Here is a 17,192-nt window from a genome sequence, read left to right as displayed (position 1 = left end):
AATCAACTAAACCCTTATCCCTAGAGTAGATGCTGTATGGCTGGCCTTTCCGGGGCCCCAAAACTGGCTGGAGGCCCTGGGCTGTAGCCCATTTAGCCCATGCCTTAAGACGGCCCTGTCTTCAGCTTAATTTTTTTAGTCCAGATAAACCATTTATCATTAATTATTTATAAGAATGTATTTATTTATAGTTAGGGAGAATTACTATGTTGGAACGATCAGTGGACATCATGGTCGAATTTACCCTGGATCGAGATGGGGGATAGAAAAACGTCACCGGCGTGTGCTTTAATTAGCTTTGTAAGACGTCAATTTTAAGGGACCAATGAGATACCCGGCTGATTTGATTTTTTAAGGTTAAAGGAATTTAATCTTTACCATTCTCCCAAAGTATAAATAAACTGGAATTTATTTATTTAAAGAGTAAGTTGCAAATTATTCGTTACCGCCTTAATTTTGTTATTAAACTAACAAGGAGACGACCCGAGGTGTAACGCACCGATTTGGTTCAAACTCGGGGGTTTGGTAGACCTTCATGTAACTTGAAACACTCTAAAGGGAAATGTCTCCATAGGCAACCATTTTGTCATGGCAACCAAAAATGTTTTTGACAATACAAAATGGAAATTTTCCTATTGAATATAACATGGGAATCTGACCAAATATAAGGGTACCCCTGTAAAGATTTTAATCAACTTCGATTATTTTCTATGGGAAAATTTCCATTTTGTGTTGTCAAAAACATTTTTGGTTGCCATGGCAAAACGGTTGCCTATGGAGACATTTCCCTTTAGGGTGTTTCAAGTTACATGAAGGTCTACCAAACCACCGAGTTTGAACCAAATCGGTGTGTTACACCTCGGGTCGTCTCCTTGTAAGTGCTTTCGTTAAAAGTACCCAATTATAGTTTCGTTGCTTTCCACTTCCAAACAATTCATGGAACGCCTAAACAATTTGAATTTTGACGTGGTGATTGACGTCATTGACTACACGTTATTTCTCATTGGCCGCTATCCCCAACATAGAGTTAAGGCTTGGATGCAAAATGTAGATACTACTGATTCCGTTGTCAAATCCGAAAAATCTCCTTTAGAATTATGGGATTCTACTAATGAATTTTGTACGTGGGTGCTTACATTTTTTTTAAACACGGGCTCACACTTATCCTTTGGAGCGCGCGAAATTGGCATCGCCATATTATTTAGCAAAGATGTTACAATAATCATCTCAAGTGGTAGGATAGTAGGGACTATATAATCTTAAGATGCCGTGGAAAAAATTCAGACACTAGAACCATAGTCCATGACGTCACAAACTAGGGACGATAAAATTATCGATCAGAATAAAATGCCGCAGCGGGGCACTGTGCGTAAATTTAAATTTAATATTAAATAAACTTAACAACGGTATTTCATCAAGTGAGTTACATTTTCGGAAAACCCATCATAAAATGAACGATAAAAATATGAAGTAGTTAAGTTTATATTCCGAAAATCTATTTGCCAATTATTCTATTAGGGCAGACCCGTCTTCAAAACGTGACTTACCCACTAGTCTAAGAATTTTTCACTTTTTTTCGCAAAAGAATGGAAATAATTTTAGTAATTGATTATTTATTATATTTTTTATTATTTTACACTATTATATAACATAATGTTTCTATGGTTACCATAGCGTTTAGAACATTAAACATTGTAATGAAGTACTTTAAAAGAACAGGCACACGGATTGTTAAATAAACATTTTATTTGAAAAATCCCTGTGAAGAATGTCCTTTAAGCGAGAGATGGATCGACAATGGGTTTACGAGGGCAAAACCAAGTCCTTAGCTTAATGCTTCTCCTAAAGTACTATCTATTACGAAATTTGATTCCCAAGTTATATCCAAAATTGGGCCACTCCTAATTCGACTTTGGTCAAAAAGTGATTTTCAAAATGCGCTACTTTATATCCAAAATGACCACTATACAGGGTGTTAAGAAATGATATGCAAATATTTTAAGGAGCTGTAAGGGGTGAGTTGAGAAGTACGCCTGTTTTTTTCCACATTTCCCTACGATGAGTTAATAGAGCGCCAGAGAGCTTCAAAGTGTGGCCTACTAGCCCCTGGAAGTAGGCTGCAACCACAACACAACCAAGCAGCAGTGGACTTTAAATACTTTTTAAGTTTACTTTTTTACGCTGGTTACCCCGATTTGCTTACAACGTCGTTTTTTACCTATCACACGAACCCAAACCTTTATGTTCGCAATTCCCTGCTGCTTGGTTTTGCGCTTGTTGCAGCCTACTTCCAGGGGCTAGTAGGCCTTACTATGAAGCTCTCTGGTGCTCTTTTAACTCATCGGAGGAAAATGGGGGAAAACAGGCATACTTCTCAACTTACCCCCTACACAACAAATTTTTGCATAACCTTTTGAAACATCCTGTATGAAATTCAAGTTTCTTATAATTTGACGAAATTCCTATGATCCAAATAGAATTGAATCCAAACGTGGATCCCAATTTGGGCATATTATTACCATGGACCTTAAAGATTTTTATATGTATTATACATTATGTAAAATAATCCAAAAGTAAGGTTTTAATGTTGTTATTCTGCTGTGAAATTTCAAAACTTGGCACCAACACGAAAGTGGATTTAAAATAAATTGTAAACATGAGTGTCCAAACGAACATTATTGTCCCTTTGTCGCTGCGGCAATTACGGGAAGATAATTTGTCAATACGAGGGCCAAAGGAGCAAGCATTGAAGCTTTGAATTCTCTTATTCCCTCGTCTAATTTTTGAAAGTGTACGTAATATCTACAGTGAATCGAGTCCATTCCAGCTTCTCATATCGAACGGGTGGGCGAACGCTAACCAACCTGCTCTAGCTTGTCCTTTGTCAGTTTAGTTTATTTTTGGAGTAGGGTTGGGCACGATCGGCCCATTTCCGAGCTGGCTTGCGCGTTTGCAGACGAATAATTGAATCAAGTGAGCGAAGCGAGCTGCCACTTTATTTAGCTTACTGTGATAAAAGAATAAATATTCGACATAAGCAGAAAGAGTCGAGTCTCTATCTATGAGAATATTGGGTTTTGTTTTAAATTTAATAGTAAGCTTCTACGTCGATTGGCTAACTCAGGGAGCCCAGCCAAAAACCGAAAATCCTTTTAGGCAAAATAGCATTTTTTCTTAAATATTATAGGATAAAATAGGATGCATATTTATAAAATACTAGCTGGGGTACCCGGAATTTTCCGGGTAAATATGCCTATTTCTATTATAAGGTGTAGGCCTAGTACCTCTTCTTATGAAAATGTTAACACATTCAACAGGGAACGCTGCAATAATTGTCTCCACGCATGGCACCGCACCCAATATAATCAACTGGTTAATGCCGTTGATTACACAATAATTTGCCTTTTATTATACGGTCTAGTGTCTATAGAAGAAGGCTTTTAAAAAAATTGCAATAATTTAAGCTTTTTTCGTGTGTATGCCTAAAGAACTAAGAAACTTAGGCCTAAGGTGGTGCCTTGGGTATTAGCCTAGCTGATTATTATTATTATTATTACTTGGTCTTTTGCTAAGACCAAAGTGTAGTATCTTGTATAAGCGGATATACCTACAATTCAATGAATTAAAGTTGTTTTGCCGACGGTAACCGTCGAAAACCACAGCCAGTATACCAAATGTGGTCGACCTAAGTTGAAAACTGTAGATTCCTATAGCGGACAAACATATATATATATACAAACAGTCATCTTTATATACTATATAGGTAATATAGAACAAATCACGAAAAGAAAATTTTGACAATTAACAGCAGTTAGAAATGAAACCAGACGACGCGTTCTGATGTTTTGGAACTAAAGGTCAGAATATATCAGGGTTGGCACAAAGTTCAAAATAAACTTCTCTAGAAGAGAGAATACTAAGAAACGTACGGCCCGTTTGGTTGCGCTTCGGAACCAAAAAAGAATTATGTCCAGTGCCCCGAAGTGTCCTTATATAGTGGGCCCCTCGGATGACGCTACCGGTCTCCAAACCAATTGGCCGGAGAAGAAAGCCCGCCAAGAAATCTTAGCGGACTCACTGTGGTGTAAGAGTCACCGGTAACTTTACCCCGCTCTAGAGGACACCACTTTCTGAGAATTCCGAAGGTGAACAAGGCGAGCGAGGATGAGAGTCACCCCTACCTTCACGAGCAGCGATGGCCCAAAACAACGAGGCATCTCTCTAAAGTTAATGGAAAGGCTTAAAGGGACAAAGTCTATATTGGCACGTGCAAATTGAGGGCTGTAGAGCACATACAAATTCGAGATACAAATATTTGAACTATTTGATTGTATCGATATCTTTTGGTTCGTTTTTCTACTTTTACCAACTACCAAGGATCTACTCCGGTACTTGAGAATATTGTTGAGTAGCATTACTGTTACAGTAGCGGCGCCAGCAACAGGCCGGGGTAGGCCTGGGCCTACTTGAAATTTTGGTAGGGGCCTCCAAAAGTCGTCTTAAGGGGCTTCCAAAATTTAATATATGGGATTTGAAAATATTGTGGGGGGGGGGGGGGAAGCTCCAAATGGTTGGCCTACCTACCGAAAAATCCTTGCGCCGCTACCATTACAAGTATCTTCTCTCCCATATGCTTAGGAACCTGAATGCATTCTCACTTTCGATGCACATTTGACAAGGGAGCGGATTCTTAAACAGGGGTAACGCCATTGGAGGCCGATTCTTAAATACCCCAAATCTTACCAGATGGCGCCAAAAGTCTGAAACGTAGAAATTTTAAGTTATCTAAAATCCACGAAAAATATAATAATTATAATAATAATAATAATCTTATAGGCTTATACCCAAGGTACCACCCTAGGCCCAAGTGATCTAGCGACTTTTAACGCCTTGAACAGGTGGCCGGGTTACAATGCTCATCAAGCCACGCGAGCCAACAGCTCCCTACACCAACCGGATTCTTTTTATTTCAAAATGGTTCCTGATATCAGCTTGTGTTTATATTTTCCTCTTAAAACACAAATAAGTAATTGTGTGTTTTATAATAAATCGATAGTATTTATTAAATTCCCTCAAAATATTAAAAAAATATCATAACACAAATATCAAGAGTACAACATAAAAGCAATGGCCTCAGTGTGGAAAATATGGCGTTGTGGCCGTAGTTTATACGTAAATGAATGCATAAGTATAATCAGTCGTGCCAGAATTAAATGAACCGAAGTTATCAGACTGCTATACTCCCCATGTTGGAGGCGCTTTCCTTATGAAGTAAAATTTTTACCTCGAATTTGAAATTTTGCGCACTCCTAGGCCGAAATAAAAAGTTTTGTTTTTATGAAACCATTTTTTATACATAGAGATAGCTATACCAACAATTCCCAAGTGAAATTTAACACGTCAATAGACGGGGTTCGAAATTAGTTTTTATTTGAACCTGAGAAGAAACGATAATTTTTTTATCAGAACTAATGTGGATTAATTAAGGTGGCCAGCTTAATATCTGTGTGGGTATGAAAGAGCGTTATTATCAGAACTGGAGATAGCGTTGTTAACTAATTAAAAAGAGCTAGATCGTCAGCTAAAGCGGCCCGCGAGTGAATTTTATAACATTTCCACTGTTGAGCTGACATTAACCACCCTTATATATGAGTGGATAAGAAAAAGCGTTATTATCAGCATTGTAAAGAGGGTGAGCGTAAATTCGCTGATCGTGAATTTAATAAAATTGTCTACGGTTGAACACAGCCTTATATTTGAGTGGATATGTTTATGAAAGAGCGTTATTTTCAGAACTGGGAAGAGCGTTATTATCAGCAATGTAAAGAGGGTGAGCGTCAATTAAGGCAACTCGCGAGCTGATCCTAAATTTAAAAAAATTCCCACTGCTGAGCTGACAATAAGCACCTTTATATTTGAGTGGATATAGATATGTAACATATAGATATTATCAGAACTGGGAAGAGCGTTATTATCAGCAATGGAAAGAGGGTGAGCGTCAATTAAGGCAACTCGCGAGCTGATCCTAAATTTTATAAAATTCCCACTGCTGAGCTGACAATAAGCACCTTTATATTTGAGTGGATATAGATATGTAACATATAGATATTATCAGAACTGGGAAGAGCGTTATTATCATTAATGAAAAGAGGGTGAGCGTCAATTAAGGCAACTCGCGAGCTTATCCTAAATTTAAAAAAAATCCCACTGCTGAGCTGACAATACTCACCTTTATATTTGAGTGGATATAGGTATGTAACATATAGATATTATCAGAACTGGGAAGAGCGTTATTATCAGCAATGAAAAGAGGGTGAGCGTCAATTAAGGCAACTCGCGAGCTTATCCTAAATTTTAAAAAAAATCCCACTGCTGAGCTGACAATACTCACCTTTATATTTGAGTGGATATAGGTATGTAACATATAGATATTATCAGAACTGGGAAGAGCGTTATTATCAGCAATGAAAAGAGGGTGAGCGTCAATTAAGGCAACTCGCGAACTGATCCTAAATTTAAAAAAATTCCCACTGCTGAGCTGACAATAAGCACCTTTATATTTGAGTGGATATAGATATGTAACATATAGATATTATCAGAACTGGGAAGAGCGTTATTATCATTAATGAAAAGAGGGTGAGCGTCAATTAAGGCAACTCGCGAGCTGATCCTAAATTTAAAAAAATTCCCACTGCTGAGCTGACAATACTCACCTTTATATTTGAGTGGATATAGGTATGTAACATATAGATATTATCAGAACTGGGAAGAGCGTTATTATCAGCAATGAAAAGAGGGTGAGCGTCAATTAAGGCAACTCGCGAGCTGATCCTAAATTTAAAAAAATTCCCACTGCTGAGCTGACAATAAGCACCTTTATATTTGAGTGGATATAGATATGTAACATATAGATATTATCAGAACTGGGAAGAGCGTTATTATCAGCAATGGAAAGAGGGTGAGCGTCAATTAAGGCAGCTCGCGAGCTGATCGCGAAATTTATAAAAATGCCCAGCGTTGTTTGCTAGACACGCGGGTGCGTCGGGGCTCTGTAGCGTTGGTAGTGAAGGAACGAAGCGTCAAATTAGGACGAGTTGATCCTTCCGGCAACTGGTTCGAGGCGAGTTCTCCGTCTGTGCACGCGCGGACAAAAGGAGTTCGCTGGAGAGCCGACATAGAGGGGTTGCCTATAGCGCCTTTAATCGATAGATGGCGCGAGGGGGAGCCAGTGGCAGAGGGGGCAGCGCGACCGATCCGCATTAGTTGCACCTGACGAAGCATCAATATAGATGACACGGACAATATGATAATGAGAATCTCGGCCGCCGAAATTCGGCCTATCTAATTACGAAACGGGTTAAGTTTTGATCAAATAATCATTTCCGGGAAATCTTAATCACGTTGAGCATCTCCCTTCTCCGATAGCCCTCCCCTTTGAGCGCCTAAGGAGGGTTGCTTATGTAAAGAAAAATCAGCGTCTCCGCGCTTAGGTTTAAAGAAATAACGTCGAGGATTAAACAAATATGATTCGTTCTCTTCGAAGGCAAATAATCTAATAGGCAAATACTACACACGGTAATCTTGAAAGCTCCATCTCGCGTTTGTCCGTGACGGTGATATTTCAGAAATATGCTGATTACTTTATAAACGTTGCCAGGGGTCATTCCGGGGAGGTTATGACATTCGCGTTACCATGGCTTAACCAATATTAATGACATTTTACACACGGTTAATTGTGGATATACTCAAGGTCTGGTCGACTATCAACAATATTTCGTGTGCAATCGTTATCAACATCGCTAAGAATACTTGCCTTAAAATTATTGCATTTACTGAATTTAAATTTATTGATCCTCCTATAAAGTACAGTAAGAAGTTAAGTGCACTATAGTTGTATATTTCCCGTGTGTAAAACGTTTACTGATATTCTTTTCTAGAATGACCATACAGTTTTGGTGAATTGTAGGCTAAGTCAATAACACCAAATTGTATTATATTGAACGCGTTCAGGGTGGTAATTGGTTTTCAATTTTCATACTTAACTCCCTAGAGGTAAATTTTGTGTATAACGTCAATTTTACTACACATAGATATCGGTCATTATTTCAACTAACTGACACACTTATGAAACGCACTACAAAACGTTTGGCATAAGAAAGCGAGACTACCTTTCTATTAAAATAATGGTAACATTTTTAAGATAACGCCATTTTTAAAACTTTAGTATCAAACAGGAATCCATACTTCTACTTGGAATGCTTATCGCGGCAGATTTTCGATGTGGCTGACGGTTTTTTTGACGTCACTTATAAAATAATAACTACGTGAGAGGGGAGGGCACGCAAAGGGGATTTTTTATCTCGTAGGTGGGGCCAAAGCCGTCAGAGCGATCTTACTATACGCGATACGCCAGGAAAAACATTCCAAGTAGAGGTAAGTATACAAGTTTGGATATTTGTGCATTTGTGCCTGTGGAATGTCCATGCCAGGTACCTTTGCAGTAGTTTTCTATGTTTATTTCAATTATGTTTATTTCAACTTAAGGAGAATAGTCGATAGCATAAATTGATTTGGTTCTTAATAACTTGTTAAAATGATCGCGGAAATTCAACATAGCACTGCCAACTTATTTAACGCGTTTCCGCAATCGGGGTTCACCGTGGTCAAAACGTAGGTGCTGCTTCACTAACCCTAGGTTAAAAACGTGTTCTAGTTTAAGTCTTTAATTTTTTACAATTTTCTAGTCAGTGACTTAACAATATCACAATAATAATACTATCATCCAAGTCGTCACTACCATTGGACTACCGAGGCCACGAATAATCACGCCTCGGACATCAAATTTAAGAATGACAAGATCTGGTTCACACTATTGACGGGATACATTTAACCCGTTGTTGACGGTGCCGGAGCATTATACGTTAACTAATTTATAACCGGTCCTTGATAGCCTGTAGTCATAACATTGAGATAAATTGGATGTCCGAAGCCTGATTATTCGGGGCCTCGGTAGTCCAATGGTAGTGGCGTTGGGACGGTAACCCGAAGGTAGTAGGTACAATTACTGCCCGAGGTGATATGATTTTTCTCAGTCACTCTGGTATGGACAAATATGCAGAGGTATTCCTTGGTTTAAAAGAAAGTTCTAATTGTATTAATTCCTGCGTAATAATAAAAAATAAAAATTATCAATGTTATGACTACAGGCTATCAAGGACCTGTTATAAATTAGTTGACGTAAAATGCTGCGGCACCGTCAACAACGGGTTAAATGTATCTCGTCTATAATGTGAAAGATCGAGTCATTCATAAATTGGATTTCCGAGGCCTGATTATTCGCGGCCTCGGTAGTCCAATGGTAGTGGCGTTGGGGAGGTAACCCTAAGGTCGTAGGTTCAGTTCCTGCCCGAGGTGATAAGATTTTTCTCAGTCACTCTGGTATGGAACCATATGCAGAGGTATTCCTTGGTTTAAAATAAACATCTAATTTTATTAATTCCTGCGTAATTATAAAAAAATAATAATTATCAATGTAATTTTAAATTACGGGGTCGTCCAAACATCAATTGTTTCGTAACTTCGGCCTAGATCGGAAAAAAATGGCATAATTTTCGTTTTAAAATAATCTGTAGAACCCGTAGACGCTCGGTCCTACCACTATTTAGGGAACACCCTGTATTTTCTTATTTATAAATCATGTTTTTCCGATTGAGTAGGTTCAGCAGATCGCATTTCTTCAGAAACGAAATTTTGTAGCCTGGGAATGAACGTGTCTCAAGTAGTATAGGGAAATGATAACTTATATAAATAATGTACATTTGTCATGACATATCAGCTACAAAAGGGTTACTTGTGGATATTCACTTCTTGTCAGTGGTGTAGTCGGGCCAGGGCGTCACCCCGGTGCTTTTTTCAAAGGCGGGGCGCACCCTGCCTTTTTTTTCAACTTGCCAAGGCGCGCCTTGCTTCTATTTTGTAAATCATTTTTCTCGAATAAAGGGTATGTGAATTTGTTATAAATATTGCCCGCAGGAAAATACCATAAAATTTCAAATAGTCACTTAGTCACGAAGAGCTTCGATCACACTAATAATCGAAGTTGGACCTACATTTATAGCGGCTGGTACAGCCAACTTCGATTACGTGTGAAATCGAAGTTGGCCGTACCCCGGTAGCGCCCCGGTTCTTCGTTTTTTAGGACTACACCACTGCTTCTTGTTGAAATCGCACGTAGGATACAGGTAGGAGGTGGGTCAACGAACGTGAAAAGAGGAAACAGGAATAGAAGTTTATTTTGGAAAGAAAAGATCGATCCATCAATGCAGGCAGGTTTTTTATGAGCTGCCACGCGTATTCCCCGTTGAAAGGCGGAAAATGCAACTCTGAAATTGCGAAGCAATGAAGAACGCACTACGAAAGGCGTAACTTCTAGTTTAAATAATATAAACTCGTGACCACATTGCCAGCTAAAGAGTATTATGGATTAATTTGTTGTAAATTAAGCGACCGGGAAGTTCAATCCACTTCAAATACAACACGAAGCTGCAGTTCGGTGTAATCTTAAGTAACACAATATCTGTAGTTAAGATTTCGGAACTGGTTATAAACGTTTGGGTTTCAAATATGAAAATAACTACCCTAGGAAACTAAGGGAATAATTTTTTTATCCGATTCAATACTTTCTCATTATTTTGCCGAAGCAAACTTTATTTTAACTGAAATCATTTCAACTTTCAATTCTTTATACAGGGTGTTAACTAAATAATGATACAGAGCTAATAACTCAAAATGTGTTTTCGGTACGAGTAGTAACGAGTTTAAAATTTAAGCGTGTAGGGGTCTTCCAACAATTAAACTTTCAATGACCTTTATTTTTTTGATTTATAAGGTCTTTGGCGAAACAGACTAAAAATGAGCGTCAGGAGATTGGAATCGTCGTGCTTACGATTATTATTTATTAATGTTATTAATTCAGACGTGTTCTTATCAAACATTTTGACTTAAGGGCGATTATAAGTGCTATTGACCCATTAAAAATAACATTTAAGGGTTCAACATTCGATTTTATTAGCTAATGCAACTCTGTATATAAGAAGGACAACAAATAGCACTATCATAGCAGCTAGGAGCAACAAACACAACACCCCACACAAGGAGAACGCAACCCGTCAAAAGTCGTGGATTTTCATGTGTACATTTTTCATTGGCTAGATGCTTTAGCGCCTGCTGCCGTCGCCCGTCGGAAGGGGAAAATTCGGAAATTGTCTTCCCCCCCCGCCCGTAAAACGTTCAGCGTAAAGGCTCGTGACGCTCGTCCAATGAAATTCGTACACAACCCTTCGTTAGCGTGTTTAAAGGCTAGCTGCGTTCTCCTTGCGTTTGTTGCTCCTAGATAGCAGGATATCCGTCAACATAAACAGAAACGACAGTTCTCACGACTAAATTAAGTGCATTGAGCCACCCCACGTTTGCCGCTTTGTGTATTAATTTTGAATATGTAGAACGAGCGAAGCGAGCTAATGCCACGTTTCACCAAAAAGGTTGAAATTTTAGCAATACATCACCTGATATACCTTACTTCGCTGTATAGTGTTTGGTGTGATTCTGTAACACACCTTTTGAAAAAATTAAATAAATCATTGGTATGTGGATATGATTAATACGGGTAACTTCAAACACTTTTCGCTTAAAAAACATTCGCTTCGAGTGATTATGTTAGATATGATTCGAGTGATAATGTTAGATATACTTCGAGTGATAATGTTAGATATTCTTCGATTGATAATGTTAGATATGCTTGTAGTGATTATGTTATATATTATACGAGTGATTATGTTATATATTATACGAGTGATTATGTTATATATTATACGAGTGATTATGTTATATATTATACGAGTGATTATGTTATATATTATACGAGTGATTATGTTATATATTATACGAGTGATTATGTTATATATTATACGAGTGATTATGTTATATATTATACGAGTGATTATTTTATATATACTTTCAGTGATTATGGTACATATGCTTCGAGTGAATATGTTACATATGCTTTGAGTGATTATATTACATATGCTTCGAGTGCTTATGTTACATATGCTTCGAGTGATTATATTACATATGCTTCGAGTGATTATGTTACATATGCTTCGAGTGATTATGTTACACATGCTTCGAGTGATTATGTTACACATGCTTCGAGTGCTTATGTTACATATGCTTTGAGTAATTATATTACATATGCTTCGAGTGATTATGTTACACATGCTTCGAGTGATTATGTTACACATGCTTCGAGTGATTATGTTACACATGCTTCGAGTGATTATGTTACATATGCTTCGAGTGATTATGTTACACGTGATTCGAGTGATTATGTTACACATGCTTCGAGTGATTATGTTACATATGCTTCGAGTTATTGTTATATATGCTTCGAGTGATTATGTTACATATGCTTCGAGTGATTATGTTACACATGCTTCGAGTGATTATGTTACACATGCTTCGAGTGATTATGTTACACATGCTTCGAGTGATTATGTTACACATGCTTCGAGTGATTATGTTACATATGCTTCGAGTGATTATGTTACACGTGATTCGAGTGATTATGTTACACATGCTTCGAGTGATTATGTTACATATGCTTCGAGTTATTGTTATATATGCTTCGAGTGATTATGTTACATATGCTTCGAGTGATTATGTTACACATGCTTCGAGTGATTACGTTACACATGCTTCGAGTGATTATGTTACATATGCTTCGAGTGCTTATGTTACATATGCTTTGAGTAATTATATTACATATGCTTCGAGTGATTATGTTACACATGCTTCGAGTGATTATGTTACACATGCTTCGAGTGATTATGTTACACATGCTTCGAGTGATTATGTTACATATGCTTCGAGTGATTATGTTACATATGCTTCGAGTTATTGTTATATATGCTTCGAGTGATTATGTTACATATGCTTCGAGTGATTATGTTACACATGCTTCGAGTGATTACGTTACACATGCTTCGAGTGATTATGTTACATATGCTTCGAGTGATTATGTTACATGTAATTCGAGTGATTATGTTACATATGCTTCGAGTGATTATGTTACATATGCTTCGAGTGATTATGTTAGATATTCTTCGAGTGACTATGTTACATATGCTTTGAGTTATTGTGTTAGATATTCTTCGAGTGATAATGTTACATATGCTACGAGTTATTATATTACATATGCTTCTAGTGATTATGTTAATATTCTTCGAGTTATTACGTTACACATGCTTCGAGTGATTATGTTATATATGCTTCGAGTGATATTGTTACATATAATTTGAGTTATTATGTTACGTATTATCAATTTTTATTCACCTCAAATAAACCAAAGATCACAAATCAGCCGGCCAAATAATTTCTCATAAAAAATGAAAAATTCCGCTTAATGCTCTCTCGTTTATTAGGCGAAAATATTCCGCTAAAAGGTCGACCCTGAAACCGAGTTTTCCAAAGTGTTTTCAATGTAATAAACACGCAATCAGTCTATACCCTGTATGTCAAATTGCGGGCCAATTTGATCCCCCTCATTGAGCTTAACAACGGAGGGAGGAACGAACGCCTTTTTATAGTTTATTGCCCAACTAGAAAATCTGTACCTTTCGTCAGCTGATCCATTAATACGCTTAAGACGAAGGCAGATCTCTCTCTGTATAGTCCCTATCATTTAAACACTTTTAAATCCCTGTCGTGCGACGAGGTGGATCACGGGAAATACGAACGTACATGATCGAAATCCGGCTCTATATATTACTAGACCTCCTTACATTAGCAGATAGGCTTATGGATTTTTCGTGTAATTAGGATTTCGCGTGAGACGCGGTTTTCATCTTTATGACTTTGGACTACTCTCGCATACACGCGGCAAGCTCTCGCTAGAGCTGGGCAATACGGTCTCAAATTCGAGGTCACTCGCGAGTTTGAAACCCAAAAGACGATAGAGGGGAAAGTCGTTAATAATTACCGGGGCTCGTGCAGTCTGTGGGCCCGGCTTTCAACCCTTCTATCCATAAATGAATAGTTATTATCGTCAATAACGGCGTGTATTTCAATCGCTTCGGGAGGCTTTATATTTAGAGAACCAATGAGTTACCGAGCTTGGCGAACTGATTTGATATTTTAGGGGCAAGGGCTTAATTGTTAAAGCATTCGCGGGATTATGAGCAACACTAAAAATCTTCTCAATATTTTCATTCTCCGTGGGTGTAAATGATAAAATTCTTGGTGCTATTAAATATAATACAAAGTTATCATTATGTACGGGTAATTCATGGGGACCTCACGATAGGGGCTCCATCAGGGAAACTTTCGAAGTTTCTTTGGGTGGGTTGTTAAATAATGCCCTCATTTGAAAGCTCAGCTGAGTGCTCTATCTCATATTCTGAGAATTGAGCTTTTCGCTCAAGGTAAATCACTTATAATGTGAGTCACGTTAAATGACTTTGCCTTTATAATTTTAATTGTTTTTTCGTGTGAAAGAAGCCGTTCATCTTTTTCAAAAAATATCAATGTATAGATTTCGATAGAATAGACCCATGTTGAAAGTTGGGGGGTCGTAAATTAACATTTTTACCTGGCAGCTCAGCATTTGGACGGAACATCCGTTTCCTTACTTCCGCCTGTATATTTCAATGGCGGTCACGTGGTTCAAAACGTCACAAACAGGATGTTCCGTCCAAAGGTCTCACTTAAGCCTCGTCTGCGGCCCCTCTTTTGTTATGGGTCTATTATGTCCCAAATTTTAATATAATCTATTTTTATAGTCATTGAAATATTAAATTATTCAATATATTTTCTATAGGAATATTTATAGAAATATCTAAAATTGAGACTTCTTTAAGATTTAATAGGTCACTGTTTTTTGGCCAATCTCTTAATTTTGAAAACCCCAGTACGAGAAATCCTAATTTTTCAGATTTGGCTCAGATCATCGTTGAAAAAGACACAATTTAACTCTGATCTCCAGACAAATACATGTTAATTTTAATTGTTTTCGTCAAAAATAATTTTTATATATAGTGAAAACTAATGTGTTGAGTTGAATTTGAGCTTTTCTTACAATTTTCCTAGCGGTATGCCAATATGCTCCTGCCCTTAAAGGGAGTATGCATTTTCATGCCTATTGTGGATCAACAGATATCATATTTCTGACAACAGGGGTGCGTCAAAATTCCAAGGAGGAATTCTTCTCTTGTGAAGAGTTCTTCGTGATAAATTTTATCTCCGGGAGAATTCGCTAAAAAGCGTCAAATGTCAAAAGATTCTTCTAAAGATGGCGGCTTAAGAGAATCCTACGAACGTTGTATACTAATCCTTTGACGATAAATATTCTTTTTACACGATTTCATATATAAAGAGAAATCATTTGATTTATCATTTAAATGGAAATTAACTTACTTCTCTTAAATTAATTCTGGTCGACAAAAATATAATACTGTTTATTTTCTTCTAAAAATATTCATAAACTCCCTGAGTATAAAAAATATATTTAAGTTAATTAAAACCACCTATGTACTATAATGCAGTTAAAACACGCGAAAGGTATAGAAACGTTCATAATAAAAAGGGTATTTCGTAAGTTTTATCATTACTTTAAATTTGTTAGGGTTTAGTTTTTTTGCCCCCTTTTAACTATGGCCGTTTCTAACTTTTCGCGTGTTTTAATTTAATAAATAATTATATTCTTGTTTTAATCGAGTATTTTTTGTCGGTGAGTACGAGTCGAGCCTAAAAACGTTTGAGGTGAGCTCGAGTGTCACTGGGGTTGGGCAGCTACTTTCACCACAGGTTCCGTGGCTCGGTCTTGGCTAACCGCGAGGTGGGCGACCCCCAAAGAGATTTATCAGGAGGGGGTGTCGAAGATGGACGTTCTTAAAGGGCGTATTCAAAAGCTGTGACTTAAATTAAAGCCCCACCTGATCGTTATTGCTGTAGATGATCCGGCCAATATGATAATTAGAACACGGTTACTCACGCCCGCCTAATTAAGAAAAGGACTGCTTCTCTGATCTTTAAATACATCACGCGCGTGCCACAAAGAGATCTCCCTTAAATTGACCCCTCGCGGAACAAAGGGGACAGCTTTTGATCTAAAATATCGATAATATTATATCGCCGTATCATGGTTTACGATTAGCTTCACTAATTGATCTTTGAGTTAATTAGACTTAGTGGTTCCCATTCCTATCTGTTAAGATAGGAGTATCTGTTTCTCATAATCTGGTTTTAAACCAATAACGTAACAGATAAAACACATTGTCCCTCATTATCTTATCGGTTAAAATAATATCTGATTATGATAACTGATCCGCTAATAATTCTAAAAATCCGGTTATCCAAAGGATATCTGTTACAGATTTTAAAACAATATTATTGTAAAACGATATTTCAAGAAAGGTTTGTTATTTTGGAAGAAAACGACTTCTTTTGAAACGTAACCGTTAACGGTAATAGTTAGTCTAGGGAGCTGTTGGCTCGATCGCGTGGCATGCAGGGCTTGCCACCACCCTCCTACGCATTGTAACCCGGCCACCTGAATTAATGGCTTCAAAAGTCGCTTGATGACTTAGGCCTAAGGTGGTGCATTGGGTATTAGCCTAGCTGATTATTATTATTATTACTTTCTGATGGATATCTCAGATAAAAACCTATCATAAATTTATAATAATAAATAAATAATATTAGTTCTATACCTTTATTCAGACAACTTAGAACCAATGAACTGTTTTCTATAGAAGGCTAAAAAATCGAGTACTTCGATTTGGAAGTAGTTGCAAATATATAGAAAAAATATTAATGAACTTATCACGTCACTGTGAAGTTATAAGGATTTGATTTTCTGAAAGTTTTATTTTATTTGAGAAAAAATTATATATTAATAGAAATGAATTTTTAATAAAATGTTCCGTTGGAGTGAAAATATATATTACAATTTAAAACCGGGAAAATAGCCACTCAGATAATAATGGAATATTATGACACTGCTCTTTAAATGAAGCATGATTAAAGCTGATTAAAATTATATCTGAATAAAGATTAATAATGATTAAGTCGTGACGAAATTTTTAATCTAATAATGTTGAAATCTTGATGAAATTTTGAATCTTGACTACTAAGAAATA

The sequence above is a fragment of the Leiobunum rupestre genome, chromosome 5 (genome assembly GCF_980474605.1).
Source record: "Leiobunum rupestre chromosome 5, qqLeiRupe1.1.hap1, whole genome shotgun sequence".
Classification (NCBI taxonomy): Eukaryota; Metazoa; Arthropoda; class Arachnida; order Opiliones; family Sclerosomatidae; genus Leiobunum; species Leiobunum rupestre.
This window is presented reverse-complemented; position numbering follows the sequence as displayed.